Source organism: Platalea leucorodia (assembly GCF_965183815.1).
Source record: "Platalea leucorodia genome assembly, chromosome: 4".
NCBI classification, from domain to species: Eukaryota; Metazoa; Chordata; class Aves; order Pelecaniformes; family Threskiornithidae; genus Platalea; species Platalea leucorodia.
Window position 1 is genome coordinate 109,232,187 of NC_138826.1, and position 20,352 is coordinate 109,252,538.

Genomic DNA, 20,352 nt, shown 5'->3' on the forward strand with positions numbered 1-20,352 from the left:
CATGTGCAACTGGTATCAATCCTAAAGACATGGCATAGCTATGAAGGTGCTCATTAATAATGTTGTCCTACCGAAGTGGATAGAATCAGTATATGACCAATGACCTCCTGCTGTGAGACATAGCTGCAATGTACTTTGCCATAAGGAAAAGGCCTTACTCTTTCCAGATTATGTACCCTGCTGCTTCTCATACAGCAAAACATCCTCAAGAAGGCAGTCATTAAAATATAGCAATGCAACTGTAATAGCTTGAGTAGGTTAAACTGTTTTCCAGATATACTGTCAAAGATGTGTATCTTCCTTTTGACAGACACAACATAGAACAAAAAATTTTTAACAGAAATTTGAATTTTCCACTGTCTGTGGTGCTCACCTTTTTTAATTGGCTGACTATCAGAACTGAGTTTTGCAAACAGGCATCTTTTGTTTTTTTAAACTGCTTTTTCAAACTATATTAATCTTTATCATCCCAATTACTTTTTGTGTGTGATGCATACAGTGTATCAAAGAGGATTAGTTTGACACAAAATGTAAAATACTTCCTATTTTTTAAGAAGATAAAAGTAATCCTTTGAGTTACATTTTTTCCTGAATATTTTGGTAGAGATTTTGTTGTCATTGCAGTAGCCTACTATGAAAATATATTCATACAGGAAGTTTTTGGTAATGAAGGATTTGACTTAAATGATGCCTAATAAACAGAAACATGAATAAACTAAAAGTTGAAAAGAGATGTTATGGTATAAAACAACTGAAAGAAAATAATGTTTCATTAACAGTTGTTAATGATGCTTCCTCTCCTTGACTTTATTGAACCTTTTTATTCAATCCTGAATCAGGTTATATTACAAAATCTGGAATTCTGATTAAGAATCCCCTAATATAGATCTTGCATTTACTGACAAACTGAAAGAAAAGATAGCTGTACTGAGTCTTTACCTAAATCCAGAAAACAGGATACAATACATGAGGTTGGGAGCAGCCTAATGGTTGTGAATCCAAGTTAAAATTAGGAGTTGATGCTCGCAGCTCCTTTTGTAATAAGTTTGTACAACGCTGCAATAGTGTACTTTACTTCTTTCTTTCTTTTTAGTTCTTCTGTCCCGAGTATTGTATGTTACCTATGTGTATTATAGAGGACAATATCAAACCCATTTGATCCCCAATACTCATAGAGAGAAAAAAAAATACTGACAAAGCTCTCTTCCCCTGCATTGTGAGGAAGCCCTAACCATAGCTTAAAACAATATTCATCTGGAGAAGCCATCACCTTGAGAAGCATTTCCACTGTCACTCACATGGGAACTTTATTAAAAGTAATCTCATTCAGTACGTATTCAAATGACAGCAGTGGAGGGATGGACTTCACAGCAAACTGCAAATTAGTAACAAGCAATCCCACGAACCCCAGAACAAATGAGGTGTATTTTCCTATATGTTTACATCTTGTAATTGACTGCAGGCTTTGATTTCCTACAGCTGGATATTTATTAAGACCATGTTGATTCTCTACATTTAATTTGGTAGGAGAGGACATAATATCTGTTCCCACTATTGGGACATTTATAGGGTCTCTGTCTTCTGATGATCACCTATATTCATAAACCTTTTGAAACTTCTATTTGATACTTCCGTCTCTCTGAGAAATTTAGTTGAACTCAGTCCCCAAATTAAAAAGTTTTACATGGATGAACAACAGATATCTTGCTTCCTGAGCCTCAAAAACTGCAGAGCCCTATTCACTGTCCTCGGGGACTGCTCACACTCTTCCAAATCCCTTACTTCCATAATTTGTCTGCTGCCACTAGTTTTGACAAATAAAAACAAAACAAGCCATAGCAAAACAAAATCCTTTATGAAGTCTTTGCAGCACCTGTTCCCCCTATTCTCACCAACAAGTCCTCCACAAAGGCCTTGGGAATATTGGATATTCTTTTCCTTCTCCTTGGCACTAATGTTCTGAGCCCCATATTCAGATTTTAATAGTGTACAGCACTGAGCCAGGCAAATTATCAAATCAAATTACAGTGGCTTACCAATTTACCTCCCATCAGCTCTAAAGCAATACCTTGTTAACCTGCTATAACTGTGTTGTGTGTCTGAACTGAACACGTATGAGTGAAGGTTATTTCAGAAAGAAAGGACAGACTGAAAGAGCAGCTTATATCCACAAGGAAAAAATAGGATAGACATTTGAGCAAACTGTTTAACTTTAAAGGCAATTAGGCAATGGAATGACTTGCCTGAGGAGGTAGTTTAGACAATGTAATGAAAGTGCTTAAAATAGAATAAACTATTTGCGAGACAGATACAGATGTAAATAATCCTCCATGTTTTGAACCAGATGAATCAGGAGAGGTATCTTTTCTATTCAAATGTCTGACTATAAAAATTCTATTCTCTTTCCTTGGGAACAGCTTTCAAACTTATGACTGTTTACACCTGTTCTGAATACTAAAGTGAAACTGCACTCCAAAAGGCAGTTTAACCTCACTGTATCATTATAAAGTAGATTTATTCATAACAAGCATCTATGAAAAACTTCCAGTAAAAAGTCCTTAGTCAGGGAGATGCACATTGTTGCAAAAATGGATTGTTTCTCTAAGTGCTTATATGGCCCCATCGCTATAGTATCCAAGCGCCTTACAAACACTAATGAATGTATTCTCACAACACCCCTGGGAGATAGAGATAGTATTATTAGCTAATGCACAAAGAGTAGCTTGTCCAAAGTCACACAGAAAGTCTGTGGCACAGCCAAGACTCAAAACTGTGATTTCCTGCCCACTGCCGTAACCATGACTATATTCTCCTGGCCATATACAGCATTTCAAAATATGTTACATATAACCTCAGATCTTTATACAATAAGCCTTTCTGTTCAGCTGTAGATCCAACCACTGACTTAATAAATAAAAATAACTTTGTTTATCGGGAAGCTTCATTATGGCAACAAATTTGCAGGTTACTGAAACAATGACAGTTATATGGGCCATAACTGGTTCTGATATACGAGAGCAGTGAAGGAGAATTCCCTGATCGTCACATTCAGAACAGGAGGCATCATATCCAGAACAGGATTTTGATACCGAAATATTTTCCTTCAGATAATGTAAAGTAAGTGTTACATTATAGAAAGAACTCTGGTTTTGAGAAAAAGAAAAGAAAAGGAAAAAAAAAAAGAAAGGCTAGCTGTATTCCCTACATAGTTCCTTTTGGATAAACTATTTCTGTAATAAGGTGTATACAGTATTTTCAGTTTTAGTGAGGTCAAATCTGGAGGCACAACTGCAGTAAGTGTATTTACCCCTGAATATCGGAGAACAGAATTTGGCTTATAAATTTAATATTACAATCATGCAAACATATGATATTTATAAATATGTATAGTTGTGCAGTCATTTAGATTCATTTCAATGAATTCAGAGATCTGATCAAATGATAACACGATTCTTCTGAATCAGGAACACAGCAACTTGTCTTTCATTTTGGCAGCGGGGGAAGCATAGGCACTACATTTTTCCTCAAATGCTAAACAATTTACAAAGAGAAAATAGAGGGCAACTGCATAAATAATGGAAAAGGATATGAAGGTGGAGTAGATCACAAAGTGAATAATGACCAAAAAAATACCGTATTGTTGCAATGAGGTGAAGTATAATTTTGGAATTCATTGGCAGAAACAAAAGACAAGGTAAGTAGTGTTTCCTGAACTTCACTCTTGAAGTTCCAACAACAGCACTTTTCTCAGTCTGTGGCTTCATGTTTTAAGAACGATGTATATGAATTAGACCTGGTTTTAATTAGATCTACCAGTATAGCAAAGGGGATTTACATTAGATGCTAATTGAAAACAGCCCAGCTATCAGGACAGTTAAATGATGGAGCAGATTATCATTAATAGGGAATCCACATCTCAACACGTGTTTAAGAGCAAGTTAAATAAATATCCATTAGGGGTGATCCTAATTCACATAAAGGGATAGGCTAGACTGTGTCCTCAGATCCATTTCAGTCTAACACATACATTTAATCACTGTACAAATAGTAAAAACAGGTATTCAGATCACTTATTCTCCAAGAACCCCTATTTTAGAATGCCGTATTCCCTCCTTTTTCTCTCCCTCTCTCCCCCGACTCTCTCTCTTACTCTCCCTCTCCCTTTCCCTTTTTCTTTCTTCCTCCCTCCCTCCCCCATCAGCTCTATCTCTCCCTTTCTGTTTTTCTCTCTTTCTTCCCTTGCCCCTTCATCCCTCCCCCTGTTCTTTCTATATGCTTTTAAACTGACACATCCCTAGTTGGACTGGAAATTCCTTAGGTGTCCACCTTTAGCAACCTTAGCATGTTAAGGAACATCGTATTCTGAGAGACCAGGCATCTCTTCCCTACAAGACTACATAAAGATCCAAATTTAGATAAAATGTGATTTAAGTTCCTATCATACCTTCACTACAGGACCAGAAAACTGCAATGACTGGGTACTTCTGGGTAATTGTTATTATCATTTTTATTACCACTGAGTAATTGAAAAATTATGAAGATAGACTGTACATTAGCAAAATTATCAGATTAGAGAAACAGAGACTCTTGCTATTAAAGAGCTTAGGTGCTCAGTTAGGTTGCAGGAATAGCTTTTAATTTTCTCTGATTCTCCCAAGTCCAGGGCAAGGTTTTTTTGTCTGTTCTTGTGAGCTACCTGCTTATGTTTGCACATGCAAAAAACATATTCTGATTTAATATGATGAGTATAGATCATTCTGTTTCATAAAAGCCAAACAAATGTCACAAACTGTACCATCAGTTTGTCTCCTTTCATTTCTTTGGAGACTGTTGAAACAGGGACTGGATGGAGATAACTGGAGCTGCACTCAAATAAAAGAATAATAGGATTAAATAGTTCCTAGTTCCAGGTGGGATGCAGTGTTTAAACAGTCAAACAGGATTGGAGGAAATGTTTCTAACAAAAGACTAAAGGAAGACTTTAAACTTGGAGTGCTCTCTTGGAGATATAATCCCCTCTGGGACTGCTTTGTAAAAATGAGATCAGACCATGTTATCTGGTTAGAACAAGTTACTGTATTCTTCATCCTACTTTGTCCCCAGAGATATACAGCTGATTGCAAGAAACTATTCAGTTACCTAAAACTGGACAAAAGCCGTAATAATATCAAGTGTATTTTCACTATGTGAAATGGCAGCCTACATAACTGCCACTAAGAAGGAGTATGGCCCCTTACACAACCAATTTATATTCACTGGAGTACAGCTTATTAGAATGGCTATATTTATGTGCAGTTTAGCAGTTACTGTATAAAGGATTCATTAAAAAAATGCACCATTTGGCAAGTCCAGAAGTGCATACATGGAGCAAAGTCCTCATTCAAGGAGAAAATGAACCTTTGCCTAGAATGTGGAGGAACCTGCAGGATGCTTTTCAGAAAATCTGGAAAGAAAGACTACTGAAGCTAAAAGCGGGTACCAGGAGCCCACTTACAAGATGTTAGCAAGGCCCCTCTGCTGTGAAGTTTGCAGACTGCCTGGCCAAACACTAATGAAGAAAGCCACAGGAATCCCATACTGGAAACTGAAAGTTAAGCTGTTAAATATGAACATATGGACCTAGGCAAGCTGTAGGAGTCCCATCTAGTTGTGATGGTTTAGACAATAGCACCTGTCATTCCTCATAGGAAGATCATATCAACGAAAGAAGTCTGAGAATTGTATCAGTTAAAATGGATGGCTTCACTTAAAATGGACAACCACCATCAACATAACCAGCAAAGGGAATGATGATGACTCAGTGAACAAAAAAATCATAAAATGTTACTTGACATTTGGTCATGAGCAGCATTGTGCTAATTTTACCAGGAGCTAACAGATTGTCAACAACATATAGAGGTAAGATCTTAGAGAACGGAACAAGCCAAGCAAATTCATTCTCTCTTGTGAAAGGTCTCACCTTCATTGCCTACATTAATAATCTCCAGTCTGGCAAATGAATTCTAAAAGATAGTCAGAAATCTAGTTGTGGGGTGGTTTTTTGTTTATTTGCTTGGTTTTTGGTTTTTTTTTGTTGGTTTGGTTTGTTCTGTGTCTGTCCTTGACTACAGGAAAGCACACGGTCTTTCTGACTTTCACTCCGAAAACAAGAGCCCAGTGAATGAGAAAAATCTGGGGAATTACTGGTAATTATCATATAGAAGCTCAAAGTGAAAATATGAGACTGCCTCATGTAGCCTCGTTTCACCAGGAAACACAGATAATTCCCTCTAATTTCATAGTATCTTAGAATCACAGAATAGTTGAGGTTAGAAGGAACCTCCTCTGGAGATCATCTAGTCGAATCTCCCTGCTCAGAGCAGGGTCAACTGGTGATGCAGGTCGCTCAGGACTGTTTCTCTGTCAGGGTGTGGATGGCCACAACCTTGGTGAACAACCTGTTCCAGTGTTCAATCACCCTTACAGTTCAAAAAAAAAAAAAAAAAAAATTCTCATGTTTAAATGGAATTTCTTGTATTTCAATTTATGCTCATTGTCTCTTGTCCTGTCATAATAATTTGCACAAAACTTAACCAAAGCTTTGGCAAAATGGAAGATATCGAAGTTGATGATCAAATGAAGATGGTGCTACTATATCTTGTCAGATACACCCTAAAGAAATCAGTGAGTAATTCAGTCACAAGATGGGAACCCAACTGGAACCCAACAGACACAGAACTATGCATCTTGTATTCATGTGCTAAGCATACAGACTAAACTATTATGACCCAGTTTTCCATCTGCACCACAGTGGATGTGGAATGGCAAATAATTCAAATCGAAGCAAAGAAGTAGGACAAAGGAACAATGCAATAACATGGCCTTTCTTCATTTCACTCCAGTTGCAATAAAAGCTACACCATAACAGTAAGTGAATCCAAAGAAATCATATTAAACCTGCACATAACATATATTTCTGTGAAGTTTTATTGTAGTAGACCCATTTTTCATTATAAGCTGATGGGCTTTGGTAAATTAAAACAAATACTGAAAAAATTAAAATATATTCGAAAGAAGAAACTGAGCCCATAGTTCAGTCTGAGAACCAAAAAAAGTTAGAAATAACCAGGATATTGCAAAATTATGTTATTGGGCTGGTCACCTACTTTCTCAGTTAATTTTGCATTCCTTATATTTGAGTTATCTTTGGTGTATAGGTCTAGTTTTATGATCCTGCCTTTTGTGATTCTGTGAAAAGGTTCAGTATGTGCAGATAAGAATTTTCATAGAAATGCAAGTGACATGCAATGGTAGGGAGCTCCGGGGAATAGGTAAACTGGAATAAAATCTTCTGAAAGATAGACAACTTAGAAAAGTCTGGTGCCTATCTGCTCCCAAACCTACTGTGAGACCACTTGCGAAATGAGGTGAAGATGCTGACACTTTTCTGTCCTACTTGCACTGGAAAAATAAACATTTTTAAGCCTGGAATATGCAACAGCTACATTGTTATAGATTATAGCATATTTAGTTATGGTGAGTATGTATAGTTATAGCATACTTTTTGTATTAAAACACAAGTTGCAGGACCATCTTCAATTTACCTGTTTCTGATACTGCCACTATTAAAGTAAGATTTTTTTTTTGCTCTTTGCCAAAAGTTAATGGCTTGTGTTTACAAGTTTAATAAATATGTTGTATTCAATATGGTAAGAATGAATTATTCAGATTCATAATATCGAAAGTCTCAAATCACATGACAGACAGCATTTCACATATGTTTCTTGCAGTCAGGTAATTTAACTAACTGAAACAGGGCCTTTGATCTGTATTATTTGCACTTGACACTGGCTCAATATTAAACTAGAGAAGAATCATAAAACACCATTCCAGTTCAACTGTGACTGGGATCTGTATTGTTCTTGATCTGCATCTTGGTAAAAAGAGAAAGTGATGGCTATAGCTGTCTGCAAATTAGGAAGGGGTTGCTTCCTTGGAGTTAGTGATGCAGTCACAAATTTCTGGAGAAGTTACTTCAGCAATTAATCATGACTATATAATGGCAACCTTTGAATGACAGACAGAAGGACTTGGTTCTAACAAATAATACTTTTAAGTGGGGTCTTGCTCTTATTTCTGACATAGGAAATGGTTTCTAACAGAAGAGGGTGACAGAAGGTTAACAGTAGCATGCAATGCTAGCTAACACATGTATCTACAGGCCACCATGGCAAAGATGTTTCTTCCATGGGCTTCCATGTCCACAGAAATGATACTGCAGTCAACTCCACATGAATCCTGGCAATAACCTAAGTAGATAATGTGTTCTTGCTCCACAGCTTTATATAGTATTTATGTTATATGTTCAGTATGAAAATGACACCTACCTGACTCTGTCTAAGAATCAGAGATTTTCAAAACACTGACAAAAGCCTGAACTAAGGCAGCTAACAGTGATTATTGCTAAAACTGGAGGTTTAAGGCAACATTTTAAAGCCAGTGGCATCATGGTCCTGTCTCAAACATGACAATTTGACATCTTGTTCATATGCCAGTTCCTAAAAGGCTGATATATTTAAGAGTAACTCTAGATGACATTCTTACCAACAGGGCTATTTCACCATGGTAATTAAGAAGAATTTTTAAAGAAAATACTCAACGTATGGAACCAACCAAACTATGCAAGGATCAGCACTGCTCATTTGTCAGAGAGTTGGAAAATATTGTGTACTTGTAGGATTAATTTTTTTTCTGCTTCTTCTCATTCTCTTATTTAATAAACTCCTTCCTTAAAACTGCATCTGACTTAGAACTCTATGTGCAATTGCTAGCAAAACATAAGCAGTTTCAGCTTTGAAAGCCAATGTGCACAGCTATCCAGGAGTGGTCCACCAAAATAGATAGCTGAAAATGTCAGATTTCTTCTAAATGTACATCCATTTTATGTTGCTTTTAAAGATGATTTCTTAGATCTCTCTCTGCTTAGCCAAAGGTTTTTAAATGGCTAGAAGATGAATAAAATAGAATTCTGTGAAATCTGATTGAGATTTTAGAGTTCTGTAAGTATATTGCCTCATTAAGACTTCTTACACATATAGGTGGCATTTTGCGTAAAAGCAAGTTTAGCTCTCTAGTGAATGATTTTTTTTAGTTTTGTTTTGTTTTTTTTTAATATCAGAGAATTGACTGAGTCTGAATTTAGCTAATGCGTTACTTTATGGACTTGTTAGGAATTGCAGCAATATTTAAAATTTGAAAAGACAGAGACATGAAACTTTCATTTAGAAGGATATAAATATGGCACATGGAAAACAACACACTATTAGAAATATTTCAATAACTAATCCTTAATAAATAGTGATATTAACAGAACTGCAACTTTCATTCAGGAATTTCAAATATAAAAGGCCAAATTTTCTTCTAAAATCTGTTTTTGTACTAGCTTCTGCTTAAGAAAAGTTGGGCCCATATACGAAGCAGAGAACCTGGTCACACAAAGTGTGATAGATACTTATTTTAAATATTTTCAGGACAATTTGAGCTCAGACACTGAACACACTGTGAGTCATTTAAGGCCACAGAGAGAGCTAGTAGCTGAGTTAAATTAGAATTCTTTCTGTCTCTGCCCATCAAGACATCATTCCTGGTCATTAATCAGATCATCTTCTATAATTACAATAAAAAAGCTCTCTTTGTCCCTAATAAGCATATCCTCACATTTATATGTGTTCCACTACTGAATTTAGTATTCATTCACAAGACTATTTCTCATGTTTACCTCCAGAGCAAAGTTTGTTTGTTTGAGGGGTTTGTTTGCTTGTCTTCTAAACTGAGAAACATACCTATAGCATACGAAAAAGAAAAGATCAATAGGTTTTTCAAAGTTTGCCCAAAATATCAGAGATTAAATTCCTAATGACTGAGTAAACGGGTTAAGGAAAATTAGAGCAAAGTGTTAACTGGGTCTCTACAATTCTGCTGGTTTTGTTTTCTTCAATTAAAACTTAATAGTTTGAACTTTTCATCACTACTGAGCAACATAACAGATTAAAATCATATTGTGTGACATCCCAAAACAAGGGATTTGCAGGGAAGCTGAGGGACAATATCACATCATGCTATAAATTAATGCAACAAACTAAAGGGGGGGGGGGGGGGAGAGAGAGAAACGAAATAAAATGATACCCAATATCTTAGTTTGCTTCCTCTCCTAAGCATTAAAGCAGAAACATTTAAAGAAAGGACTTTATCACAGCCCTCCTAAAGAACAGGTTTGCACGACCTCAGAGGATGTAGTGTATTCCATAAGGAACAAGAACACTACAAATAATTGTTTATAATCAATAAGATTTATTCTAAATGCACTTTTAAAAACTTCACCTGATCGTTTCTCTGTAGCCGTTCTATAGCCCTGGGACAGACGCTACCGGGGCAGCAAGGCTGCGTAGCGCGGCCATGAGCTGTCCCTTCAGCACCACCGCCTCCCACAGCACCCGCGGGTCGCGCTGCTCTAACTCCTCCACTTCACTCCAGCACTTAATTACCTTATGAGACAAGAGGACTGCTGCATTCGTTTTCAGACTCTAAAGCTTATATGCCTAAAGACACAAGTTAAACTATTGAAACTGAGATCTGAGTTACACATATGTAAAACTAGTCATTTACAATGAATGAGAAACACTAATAATTTTATAAACCACTATTTTTATAGGAGACAATAAAGAAATTCCTTTAAAACTACATATTTGCTAAATCTATATGTGTTTGAAAATCCTGTCAGAGTTGCAAAGCAAGAAATCATTTCAGCTCAACAACTGAGCATGCATAATAGAATTCCTTTAAACAGCCAACTAATTATATCAAATCCCACATCATAAAAATTCATTGTTTATATAGGTGATAAGTGTAGATGGTGTTTTCCTTCCAGAAACTTTAAGTGTCTATGTGACAGGAAATTCCTTCTCTGTAGGCACTAATAAGATCATCTGCAGCAACATCTTTGATGTGCTGCAGGACTGTGGTTCTTAGTGAATAGAAGAAAATGGAAAAAATACCTTTAGAGAGTAAATCTACTACCTTTTTTTCCTTCTTTTTTTTTTTTTTTGGGGGGGGGCGGGGGGTGGTGGTGGTGTCAACTATGCATGTACATGACAAGAAAAGATTAAAAAGTCCAGGTTTAAAACCAGCACAAACTACACATTAAAAATCTATTTTGACCATAGAAATAGTTCCAGTTACTGCCTTCTTATGTTGAACGTTTATACCTATAAGCACTCCTGCAAATATCAGATATAATTGAAGTATAGTAGTTAGGAAGAAATTATGTTTACTCCCTGTTGATATAATGAAGAGATTGTTCATGCCGGAAAGTTCAGAACTCCACCTTGTGGTGATAATTTTAACTATATGTTGAAAATAACTGGGGAGAAGAAAAGGAACTCGGAGATGCAATCAGGGAAAGCAAGAGAAACTCAGGTCTGAACTATGGTGAATAAATTCTGTGGGGGTTCATTTGGAAAAGTATGCAAATTCACTTAAGAAATGTGAGGCAAACCAAAACCATAGAATGTTCTATTTATTTTGAGAACAAATTTGCAGGACAATGTAATGCATAATATTCACTGTGAAGATAGATAGGGTTCCATCACTGCTCAAATACCTATATTTACAGTGACCACTCTATGGGTTCCTTTATCTTTCTTCTAGCAACAAATGCTAAACTTGCATGGACTGCAAGTCTGCTGGACTTGAATTGTTTAAGGAAATCCAGACTGACCATCTCCCACCACAGACTGCAATAAAGAGCAGATAATCAATAGCACAGATTCCATCACTCAGTGTTCCTCTATGAAAAGCAAATACTCTGCTAGTAAAACATCCATCTCCTTTTATTACTAAAACAATATGAAGGGAAGAGAGGATCTAAGCCCCTGGAAATTTTCTCCAACTTAAAATAAAATGATCATAGAATCAGGCTGATGCACAGAAGCTGAAGAATGCATATGCATATGTAAAAAAATTCTCAGACACTGCCATTTTCTTCTCATGGTTATGAAAAAAAGCAAAAAAATTGATATTTTCATTTATGATGTGATGTTTTAATTTTTCATTAGACTATAGAACAGGAGGCTTAAGGGTGACAAGTTGGCTGAGCAAGTTAATATGCTGAATTCCTACAGTTCTATAGATGCATTGATTTATTTGTTTGTTTATTTGGGGGCAAGCACAACAGATTTTGGGGCTCCCTTCCTTTTGCTATACTGCCAAGTTGTAATTGAGCATCATATGCTCCACTGCTGATGTGTCTTTGTAGAAAACATAAATTGAATTAGCTCAGTTATTAAAAAAATAAACTAAAATTCCACAAATTTCTCTACTAATACTGTTTGTTTGTTTGTTTACAGTGTTAGTTTAATTAATTAATTTATATGGAAAAATCACTATCTTGCCACAGAAAGTCTTTTTTCTGAAGAAAAGGCCACTATTTGAACCTCTCCAGTCACAGAAATGCTTGAGGTAAAAAACAACGAATCTAGGCTGCCAGGGATCTTCAGCTTTTCAGTGTAAGCAGCAAACCCCCATTCCTGGTCAGACATGCCTTCATTTCTGGCAGTACCTGTGTGTTGCAAGATATATGAATAGCTTTACATATCATCACATACAAACTGAAGGAGGAGACATCATTAACTATTCCTTTGTCTGAGCCCTCATACACCACCAGGAGTCTCCTGCAGAAGGAGGATGCAGATAGCAAAGTAAAGACACTCTGCTAATCTTCTTACAGAAGACACTAGAAATAGAGTCTTACAAAAAGTCTTCCTGTGTTTACTGTACATCAATTCATTGTCCCCTAACAGCTCACACTAAAAACAACGTCTGCATGCATCCCTGGAATATCTATTATTTCAGAAGACCACTGTGTAAAGCTTAAAAAACAAGGACCAAACCTTTTCCACAAATAAATTAGTTCACACCTGTCCCTGAAATACACCCTCATGGAACACCGTGTGAATAGATACTTTAAAATGAATCCATTACTATAAATAAATGTACACAAACCAAACATACAACCCACATATACCCTGGTACATATCTATCCTGACATGATACTAGTAGCAAAAGCAATAAATAGCTTGCTTACAAGGGTTGCATACAGCTATAAACAGTCAGGTCATGATAGAAAAAAAGTTATATCCGCCAAAGGAGAGTCAAATGTGTAGAGCAGCTATAAAGAATAGTAAGCTTTTATTAGTTTTTAGCATGGCTGCCTCTTAATGAAATGTTGCTACCATTATTCTGTGCTGCACAAACAAAGCAACAAGAATGAAGGCCTGCCAAACAAATGCATGCAATTGCAGCAGAACTCTGCAAGACAATAAAGGTTTTAGTGGAAGGAATTAAATACTTTTCTTATCTTCCTTTGGCTCCTATAATGACCAATGCACCCTACCTTGAAGCAGTTGATTTAAAATTGAGCTCAGGGTATGACTTATTGAAACATAATAGACATTAGGCAAAATGGGCAGGCACAAAAGCACATCATACCAACACTTCTCCAAACCCCAAACATGTAAATTTGAACTTTTATGTATGTCAGTTACCAGGGTCATAAAAAGTTTCCTAGATCCCCCCTCTTCTCCGTCTCATCTTTTCCCCAGCACAAAGCCTCCCTCTCTCTGCTACCCTCAGATTCCTACGGCCAACCCTGCCCACAGCTCTCCTCACAACAGCAAAGTAGACAGAACTTTCCTTTGGGACTTCCACATCTCTGTATCTTATTTTCTGAATTTCCAAGTTCAAAATACCCATGTATCTTTTCTACATTTTATGTAGCTTTCTCTCTGGTGGTAGAGAATAGCAAGTAAAGCCCTATACTGGGTTATTACCTTCTTGGCTGTGATGGCTTTACATAGCTTGTAAATGCATTATTTTTGTTTCAGTATTTCAAATGCCCGCTCTTAAGGATGGTTTATGTACGCACTGTGTCTATGAAAGTACTTACTTTTTATTACAATTTTTATGGTACAATGAGTTCTAGAGAGGGAATCCACTGGCAATAATTTACAGCCAATTTCTAAGTGAGAAATTCTTTTCTCAACAAACTTAGCCTACATGCCTTTATCACTGCCAAATTCCTACACGATACAATAATCAGAGTTCATATAAGTGGTTGCTTTCATCGGTGTAATTGGGTATGGACTGTCTGTAATTACAGACTTTCTTCAACCCAGCAAGATTTTTTTCAGTTTTGCAGGGATTCCACTCATCCGCTAAGGACCATGGAGCTCAGCTGGGCAGTGCCGAGGCACCTTCTACCACGTTGACCTCAAGTATTGCGCTTGCTCTGGTACTGTCACTTGCTGACTGCAAGATGCTACCCTTTCTCACTCTTTTTGCAAAGCCACCATTTATGCTGTACGCAGCACCATTAGCTGGCATTAGTTACTGACAGTCCCTTGCATTAGGAAAAAATATAAAAGTAGTTAAAGAAAGTATACTTTACAGTAAAAATTCCATTGAAAATTGAAAACAAACCCCTACAAAACTAAACAAAATAGAGTCCTGTAAGCAGAACTTTTTGTTTCTTGAACAAAAGAAATTAAGAAATTCTAAAAAGCAGATATATAAGAAAAGGATCTTAATAAGGCTTGTGCAATAAATTCCAAACACCATTTTTGGTGAAATACATACTGCTTTTACTTTTACATTTTTACAGAAACTATATGGCTTTCTCGATGATCTTAAGTTGCATTGCCTATTAAAGTTCTTCAGTAGTATCCTTGTTAGGATCTGTATATTCTGTTGTGAACTCCAGTGAACCACAAAGTAAGCCCACAATTTAGGACAATTAGCTATGACAATGCATAGGTTATTTGCCCATGGTTATTCACCGTTCTCAGGTAGCCAGGATAACCGTTCACACTGATGAGATTTTAAGTCCAACACTTTCAATTTAATATTTGTAAGCATACCCATGCAAAACTTTTAGAACATATGTGGCACTTCATATATGATGTTCAGTTTCCAAAGATCAAATATTTGAACTTTTCCAATTTATGAAATATTTCTGATATATATGGCTACAGTCATAGGTACCTTTCCTTTCTGTGAAAAAAATACAGGCAATAAAGCACAGCAACACATTAGACTACTATTCCTAAAGCAGCTTCATTCAAAGCCTGGAAACTTAGATGCTTTTCCCTTTAAAAGATGGTACCTCATCAGACCAACATCTCAGTTGGTATGATCTTATTTCCAAGAAGCAATAAGTATTCCTGCTTATGGATGACAACTTTAAAATGACTGATACTGTAGAATGGCTTTATTTAGACTTAAAAGAGCAATCACAGAAACCAACACGCAGGTTAACTATGACTGCATTTTTAAAGTATTTCAGAATTTTACATATATACACTATATATGAATATACAAAGAAGGAGTTTTCTTTATGTTTAAAACCAAGCCAAATTAAGTACCAACTGAATCCAAATATGATAATCAGATAATTTACTTGTTTATTTGGTAGTTTAATGTTGAAATAAATTAAGAAAATAATAATTTCTTTTAAAGATCGTATTTTGATTGCAAATAACATAATTTATGACCAAAAGTATTACCATTCATTTGACTCAAAATCTGGTTTAATCTTATGTCTGGTTTCAGATACATGTTACAGATACGTGAACTGTAATACATTTTTTAAGGAAAAGTAAATATGTCTCAACTGAATTTCAATTTCCAAGAAAAATTAATTGCTCTTTTTCTTACTGGTTTGCTTAAACTAAGAGAATTTATGTGATAAAATTGTGCCAATACTAAGTAGAATGCCTTTTTTTGGTAGAAAATTACTGAGCTTAGTACCACAAAGCCACATGTAATACATAGAAAACATTATTACTTCCAGGAAAGGAGAAGGAGGTACCAGAAAGTCATTTGAAAATGTCATGGGAAAGTGTAGTACTGATCGCTGCATTTATAGTAATTACAAAGGACATGAAAATAAAAGTCAGCAACTACAGCCCTTCTCAAACACTTAAAATATTCAACGTGAAGGATGAATCTACTTCTGCAAAGTTGTTTTCTGGCTTCAGACAAATTCCTATCAGCTTCTCAATTCTTCCCACTACCCTATTATTCCTAACTTCAAGTTATCCAAGATTTGCTCGCAGAATTTTCTTAAGTTCCCAGCTCTGCAGTAAAAATAATTAGGCATAAAAACTCCCATATACTCTGAAGGGTAGTTGTCATCAGTCAGTTGCGCAGGCACAATATAAGCACAACAACTGTTTCCAATTTGGTGCGCCGCTCAAAGCAGATGCAAACATTCCGTTTGTGGTTGTTGGCAGAGGCAGGGTAATAGACAATATCTAACATCTACTGCTGTTAGCAACGTGCCAAAACAGAATTCTGCACAAGAAAATGTTACAATTCTCTTTGGAAATACAGAATCCAAGGGAAATCATGCTAGTAGAAAACAGCACTTACTCATAAAATACATGTACTCATAAAAACTACACTGATTGTTGGGCTTATATTTATGAAAGTGTCATAAACAATGTTTTATTCACACTTCAATCATTTAAAAAAATCAATTTTCCACACTGCTTTAATAGCAGTGATGCTGTGTTGATGTCCAAGAGCCACTACCTAAAATACCCACTTCAAAAGCACAGCATTGAAGTGTAACACAGAGGAAAATATGGAATTTGTATATCAGTGAACTAACAATAGAAGACAACTTGAGAAATAATGGAACATAACTTCCCTGTCTTTATATGCCTTTTACATATTCCTATTATTTAGAAGAGCACTTTAATGTAAAAAAAACCCAAACTTTAGACAGACAATCCTAATTCATATTTTCAGATAAGAAACTACAGGAAACTCAAATTCCTCCCAATACGGTACACAGCTCAGCCATTCAGCTGAATTACTGGAAGACAATTGAGGTTTCCCATCTTAAAATGGGAAGTGGCGGGCTAACTGAAACACTGCCAAAGGTAGAAAGCTTACTGAGCCCTGAACTATACAGCTCAGTATATAAGGTCTTCTCAAGAAAGTTGTACAAGTAGGGTGATGTGAGAATAGAAGTGTACCCAGCTCCTAGGTCAGTACCAGAATATCTCTAGCATAGTTTACAACACTACAAATAGAGTACTCTGTTAATTGAGACCTTTCCCATACGCATTTCTTGCCATTAGCCTATAGGCTCAAACACTGGCTGCTGGTTTATTTGCAAGGCAGACATACAGTACCATTTATCATGCAAACAGTAACTACGCAAACATCAGTAGTTTTTAAAAGCAATTTCTGCTTACACCATCAATACTCCTACCCCATCAATTTATAGAGAACCTGGAAAGCAAGAATAAATAAAAGAAAATATAATTACAACTTATATAGGTGGTTATAAAAAAACAAAGTCTACTTACTTTGTGGTTATTAGCCTGGATACCTTTGCCTAATGTTTTGGGGCAGATGTTTTAACTTGTAGAAATTAAAAAACATATTAATATAACCACCAAAACAGGGATCATTGTTAAGTCACAAAAGACAACATTTCTGAGCGGTAAGGATTTTCAGTCTAGAAGAGGGAAAATTTGGGAGTATGACAGCAGTTGACAAAATCATGGTGACTTGGGGGAAGTAGATAGGGACTAGCTGTTCCTTGTCTCTCCCGGTACAAGAACTTGAGACTATCAAATGAAGCTAGCAGCAGTCATGGTTCTCAACACAGGTAGACCTGTGGAACACCTTGTGATGTTGTGGATGGATTCAAGAGAAGATAGGGCAAGTATGCAGAAGAAAGTTTCTTTGAGAGTTACTAATGTTACAAATCACATCAGCCTCAAGAAAACTCCTAATCTGGGAAAAGCTGGAAGAGTTGTACTGGGAAATACTACATATGCTTGTCTTGTTTTCACTCCCCCTGAGCACTGACCTATGAGTGCTGTTGGAGACAGGATAGAGGAGGAGATGGAGCATTGCACTGAACTCATATGGTCATTCTTAGGTTCTTACATTCTTGCTTAAAAGCATCTATTTTCTTCGCAATAAGTAAGGGAATGAAATAAAAAAAAAAAAACCACAACATTTTCCTTAACACTTTACACTTGCATGTTACCACTTCAGTGGTGTCTATTCAACAGACTACATTTAAAGTACTCCTGCTTATTAATATTGGTTTAGGATGGCCATGGCATTTTGTCGGTGCATTTTCATTTTTATCAGAAATATGATCAGAGTCATAACGGTTCAGGTTGCAAGTCACTGACATACTTCCACACATTTCTTCTCACTATATACTTTAAATAGGTCTCTGATGCCCCTATAGGGAAAGCCTGACTGCCATCAAGGTACAGCAGCATGGAAGCCAATGGTGATTTCATATGGGAGTACTACACTCATATCCTTTTGTGGCCTTTTGCAGTGAGCATCACACTGAAAAAAATTCTTGGCATTTAAAATCCAAGCCAATTTTTTACTGCCACTTTCACTTACCTTTGATAAATTAGAAAAAAATAGAGACCTTAAAGTAGTTGTAGTCCAAGATCAGATGTTGGCTTATGGTATACATCATGTTTAGCTGACTCTTGTTATTATGACTGCAATGAAAGTTCCAGGGTGGTGCACAAAGAGTGTAAATCAGTTCTCCAGTACACAGATAAATCATTTTCTGTAATTTGAGGCATGCAATTTTGTATTATTGGAAATAGCTAACATTGCTGGTATCTGTTCTCTGATTTAACTCTTTGCTGGTTTTGATTTGAATGCAGAAGTCCCTTCTGTGGAAGGCAACTTTTAAAACATGCTATTTTTGCATTTAGACTGTCAGATTATCTACTTTCCGAGTTTTTAGTTATTGCTGAATTTAGGTTGAGACATTACAAAGACAGGCATTTATTTTTTCACCACTGTGTAAGATGCAGCTTTTATTATTAATATTATATTCACATCCTAGATTCCAAGAAATTTTACTTTTTAGTAATACTGAGAAATACAGAATGGGTTTATGATTAGTGAAAGGTCTGTTAAGCAGTTTTAGTTCACTCCTGTGTCCTCAAATTCAACAGATCATTTCCATGACTGAATTGTTTACAGTACATGAAAGAGGATTTATGAAATGTATACTTCACTTTCAAAACATTAACCATACCTATAGATTGTTATTAAAGAGAAAATACATTTCTGACTTCAACAAAAGTCATGTTTTAATATAATAGTTCCAGCATTTAATATGTTATGCTGTTAATATTATTTCAAACATAATGTAAATGCTTTAAAAATGCTGTAAAAGTAATGTAAACAGCATTTATGGAAATTAGAACAAAGTTATGTTTTATGTCATACACTTACAGTAAATACACATTGCAAAGTTAAATGCATAAAGAATTTTCTTTCACAAAATGTCAGCTTTTGTTATTAAAAAGAAAAGGTCATTTGGCATTTAAAATGTTTCTATAGATGGATTCTATACTTTGGATGGACTGAATAAATTCAAATATATGTTTTCTAAAAGTTAGCAAGAATATAAACAAATGTAAATAAATAAACTGATCCATATTTTGCATTTTCCCCAGAGATACAACCCCCAGATAGAGCAGAAAGTTGGCAATCTGAAAATACATTGTTACATATGCCTAATAGTGCTAATCGTAAATGTTAAGTGCTTCAAAAATTGCTATGATTGGAAGTTTGTTGAAGACATTTGGGAATCCTTCTTCTTTGGTAAAATTAATTAAATTAGGAACATTAGACTTTCATAGTACAACAGAGGGAAATTTTATTATAAGAAAGCTCTCTACAATCGGTTTATTTAGGAGTACCATGTGTCAGATGGTACCTATTCAAATCATTTTATTCTTTAAACAGATCATATATATCCTTCCTCTATGGGTCATCATGACTAAGCAATAAATCATTTAAATATGCTTAATTTTTTTATGGTTTTATTTGATTCATTTACACAGAGTGACTCAGAAGAAGAATCCAGAAAAATTCTCCCTAAACCAAGATTTAAACATATACATTTAATTAAATCAATTTATTTTTTAGTAAAGTATACTGTAACCTAACCTCATGAGGATATTTGCCCATACCCATATTTTTAAGGCAATAGATTCCTTTACATCCATTGCTATCCTGGCTTAGGTCCACACTGCCTGTGTGTCTCTGAAGAAGATGAAAATATTAGACTTAGCAGAAATTGTATTTGTTGTCATATAACCCATCTTTATGTTTACAGCATTCATACTGGAATTGTGAGATGGGTTTCCATCTCTACTCAATTCAGAAATATTGAATCTCTGTCTCACAAGACACCCATAGTAATCACCTTGTGTGAAATACTTCCTATCTATTTTCTTGAAACTA

General features: G+C 35.7%; 1 protein-coding gene across 1 annotated transcript in view; it reads right to left on the reverse strand.

Annotated features, from left to right (window-relative positions):
* TAFA5 (TAFA chemokine like family member 5) overlaps positions 1–20,352 on the reverse strand; it is a gene marked incomplete at both ends in the record, with an annotated part of 361,021 nt that overhangs the window by 255,963 nt on the left and 84,706 nt on the right. The gene's annotated exons all lie outside the window — the stretch shown is intronic.